The sequence below is a fragment of the Physella acuta genome, unplaced genomic scaffold, assembly GCF_028476545.2.
Source record: "Physella acuta isolate Inbredline_101_S28 unplaced genomic scaffold, ASM2847654v3 ptg000984l, whole genome shotgun sequence".
Taxonomy (NCBI): domain Eukaryota; kingdom Metazoa; phylum Mollusca; class Gastropoda; family Physidae; genus Physella; species Physella acuta.
In genome coordinates, this window is record NW_026732501.1 from 42,501 (window position 1) to 47,461 (window position 4,961).

Here is a 4,961-nt window from a genome sequence, read left to right on the forward strand (position 1 = left end):
TCTGGCCCGGAGGTAGCCCTGCAGAAAATCTGGTACGTCTGTAAACCACACAACACCCCTGTCTCGCTGGTCCCATGTGAATGCAGGCAGAAGGCGAGCCACTAAAACGCCCATGACAACTACGTCACTCGAAGTCAAGGTTCGACATCAAGGGAAGTAAGCACGCTATTTGCAGGTTACTTTAATAACAGTTACCTTCCATGCCGTTCTAGCAATTTTTTTTAACAAAGCTGGGTAGATTTGTCAAGGGTGGAGGCGAATATTAATTAGTCTAAAAATTAGATGGCCATCATGGGCAGTTTACAACAGGAATGGGGTATGTGATTTGTTATCAGCAAAATGTTTCAATTAAATTAGGTAGGGTGGGTGTGATGACGCAATGTTAGACAAGTTTAAAAATAGGTCAAATCGAAAAGAAAAAAATGCTGAAGCTAAGAAATAGCTTAGGTCAGCTAGATATTGGTCAAGCGGAACCAAGAGAGTTGTAGTGGAACGAACTGACCGGTCACGTGTGACGGTCAGCTAACCAAGCGTAGGGAGTTGGCATTTGTACAATGTTGGCGTAGTTGGTCCAGTGCTATAAAACAGTTGAATGTAGATAGTGTTAGGACTAGGCGATAGTTGAGATAACAGTCTTTAATTTTCATCGATTCTGATGTTCGTTTCATATTTGCCATTTAGAATGATTGAATGAATGCTGGGACTAGACTGGTAGATTGGGGGGATGGGGTATATAAGGGGGGGGGGGTCTGTAACAGTGTCTGAGCTGGAGGGGGGCACTGTAGAAGTAGCATATCTAGGATAGGGTAAACTTCCCCTGTGGCCCATCTAGGATGGGTGTATGTAACGTTATCGAAGCTTGTGAGTGAGACGGTTGAAGACCACAACTAAAGACAGTTTTTTTCTGTTTTTTTCTGGCATCACACACACACACACACACACACACACACACACACACATACACACACCTCTACCCTCGAGCACGTGCAGCGCATACAATTTATAAGATGAATATATCTATATATATCTATCTATCTATCTATCTATCTATATATATATATATATATATATATATATATATATATATATATATATATATATATATATATATATAGGCCTATATATATATATATATATATATATATATATATAGGCCTATATTTATATAGGCCTATATATATATATATAAATATATATATATATATATATATATATATATATATATATATATATATATATATATATATATATATAAAGTGAGAGAGAGGTAGAGAATATATATATATATAAATAAATATATATATATATATATATATATATATATATATATATATATATATATATATATATATATATATATATATATATATATATATATATATATATACATATATACATATATATATATTATTACAGACCGCCCCCCCCCCCTAGAGAGAAATGTCTGAAAAGATCACTAACTACAGGTAGAAGTAAACAGTTTTGTAATTTAAAATTTTCAGCGAAGTGGGGGAGGGGGGTGTTGTTAAACACCTTGATCAAAAAGGCTAACCGAACCACACTCCTTACTTCAAGTATAAACTAAAACGTTCAGCCATTGCCCCAACCGTTAGACGAGGCGGATGGTTTAGATTAACCCTTTAATGCCTAACAGAATGAACTCACTGCTGAGTCAGTAAAAAATTAAAGATTTTTATTTAAATCGTATTTCTTTAGCACCAGCGCTGGTGTAAATTTCGGCTCATAATCATAACCCAACCTACATTTATCTGCCATTCTCTCCTTATATATATATATATATATATATATATATATATATATATATATATATATATATATATATATATATATATATATATATATATATATATATATATATATATATATATATATATATATATATATATATATATATATATATATATATATATATATATATATATAAATTAAGTGAATCCGCCTTCAACCCCCTAGAAACCCATTGATACATTGCATCCATGTAAAGTTAAATCACAGCCATGTTTTAACATTTAATTCAATTAACAGACATTTTAGGGCAGCTAAGCCGCGGTTATAACCAGGATACCTTTGGTGGCTAATTGCCACGCTGATGGGGTTTTAATGCATATTTAACCAGAGCCCACCCCAGGGGAGTTCACTAGATGGTTGGTTACTAATCGTGATTTTACGGTCGAGGCAATGTTTGCAGTTAGCGCTAAAGAGGGTGGGAGGAAAAGGTCAGGAGGCATTACAGTGAGGACACGCTTGATCTGAACGGGGATGTCTAATAAAGGCTCAAAGTTTTAATATTTGAGATAGTTTTATAGTAAGATCAGCGCGGGCAAAAAGGAACTAGAACATTATTTAAATTTTACTTATGTATGTATGTATATATATATATATATATATATATATATATATATATATATATATATATATATATATATATATATATATAATAGGTTTATAGTATGGTAGGCAGTTCATTTGGTGCACCAACGTATATATATGTAAGTAAATAAAATCATAAACATTGGTGCAGTGACATAAACAAACTATCTTTTAAAGTGGGATGACTAGACGTGGTTTTATGGGCAATCTGTTTACAAGGGGAGTGTTTGCTCGCATTGTCTTATCCTTAGTTAGATAGAACGTTAGAAACCATAAACAATTTAAAGTGCACAGTAGGGGTTGCAGTAATAATAGAGTGTGTGGAGGAGGGGACGTGATGATATTGCTTACAATGTATAATATGTGAGGCATATAAATGGGCTTCAATATATTAGGCATTGATGTAGAGATATATATTCACAAAGACATATATATATATATATATATATATATATATATATATATATATATATATATATATATATATATATATATATATATGCAGAGAGAGTAAGAGTGGTTAATAAAATTAGTTTTCACGTCAAAACAATGATTGTAAGCTACAGGTAAACGATCTAAGGTGTATAGGCCTACCCCAAAATTAGTAACGTGGCACAACCAGCAATTGTAATATGGCAATAAAATACAGGATCAAATAACGGGCTTACAATGGGTTTAAAGAGTACTCTTCATTTACAACACTTTAATATATATATATATATATATATATATATATATATATATATATATATATATATATATATATATATAAAGCCTTTATATATATAAATATATCTACATCTATACATTGGAGTATGTGTGTGTGTGATTGTAACAGCTAAAACATACTTACCGACTATAATGTATTTTACGTATATATATAGATCTTTATATATTTACTTTTAGGTGAAATACTAAGTTTCGCTAGCTAAAAATACTACGCCTTATCTCTCTGTTAACTTTAACCAATGCTCTAGTAAACACGCACTAAAACACTCCGTACAGTAAAATCAAAACGTTAGTGTAGCGTTATGTTGAAGAAATACGCACAGTAACTTACAACCTGCGTTGGTCTGCAACTTTTAACCGTAGGCAGATGTTTACGTGTAGACTAATTACCCGAAAGCAAATTACAGTTTTACAGCTCCGATGAGTTTATTGTAGGGGAGGCTATCATAAACAGTTTGAAGTATGGGAGGCTACCATAAACTGTGAACAACGTTGTTGGTTGGAAAGGTAATTTATGCAACTTCCACGCTTTGAAAAGAATGCACTTAACAACTTCTGTTTTGTTTATTTAAAAGATGGACGATTCAGAAAGAAAAATTTGGAATAAAGAAAATTTACAAATTATGGTTGGAGGTAAATGTAAAGAAAAAAAAACTATAGTGAAAACTCAGTTGACTGCTAAAGAAATAGAGTGTTAAATTTTTAAATGCGGTTGGATGAGTCTACACTTGCATTAAATTTATTGTAACCCAAATCTGAATTTGACGCTTGGTTTGCCTTAAACCAGGGGTCGGCAACCTGCGGCTCGCGAGCCGCATGCGGCTCTTTTGATGTCAAGGTGCGGCTCTTCAGCACCATGCACAAATATTAATAATTATATTTTGTTTTCGAAACTCTTAAAAATATTGTTCTGCAACATTCAGTGATGAACCATATAATAATAAATATAAACAATATATGTCTCGGGTGGAGGCACTATTATGTGACGCATAGAATATTCTCACAGGATACTACAATGAGGTAAAAAAGCATTCGGAGTGCTGACGATCTTCGGGTCACTATATTCATGCGAGCAAGCGTTTTCTTGCATGAATATAATACAAAGTAAAGAAGCCAACCAGTGTTTCTTCCGGGCATTTCTTGGGAGGGGCTCCGCCCCCCCCCCCCCCCCCCGAAGAGAGTCTACCTCCCTCTCCTCTCCCCCCCCCCGGACGAAATGGGATTTATAAAGAAAATATATACTTTTAACAGTGTCCACCCCCTCGGAAATTTTAGTCCGTCCCCCGCGAAAATTGCCCCCCTCCCCCCATCTTCGGAGAAAAAAGTATGGAAGAAACACTGAAGCCAGCTAACAAATTAAAAAATCTAGAGGCGTGACTGAAACTGAAAATAAGTTATGAGCCAGGTTTAAACAAACTTTCCAAAGGCATGCAAGGCCAAACTATTGTAAATAGTATTCAATAATTATTGTTATATAATTTGATTACTGACTTTATTATTCTAGTAGAGCTGGTTAAAATACATTAATATGTTTTGTGCTAATCATGTGTTTTTATACGAATAAATATTATTTCCTTTTAAAAGCTATTTATTTTTAATTATATATAGGCATATATATATATATATATATATATATATAAATATATATATATATATATATATATATATATATATATATATATATATATATATATATATATATATATATATATATATATATAATATCATAATATTGAAATAAAAATGTTTGTGGCTCTTTAAAAACTGGAAAATTTTGTAAATTGCAACTTTTGGCTCTTCCGTCTCAAAAGGTTGCCGACCCCCTGCCTTAAACACACAGA

At 32.6% G+C, this 4,961-nt stretch overlaps 1 protein-coding gene across 2 annotated transcripts in view; it reads right to left on the reverse strand.

Annotated features, from left to right (window-relative positions):
* LOC131954242 (snake venom 5'-nucleotidase) overlaps positions 1-3,348 on the reverse strand; it is a 35,003-nt gene extending 31,655 nt beyond the window's left edge. The window contains exon 1 of one of the 2 annotated variants that reach the window (XM_059317813.1): positions 3,245-3,348. The gene's annotated coding sequence lies outside the window, so the exon portion shown is untranslated. Of the gene's footprint in view, positions 61-3,244 lie in introns of those variants that run through there. The other variant, XM_059317812.1, reaches the window with a different exon arrangement.
* Between the last annotated feature and the right edge of the window lie 1,613 nt (positions 3,349-4,961).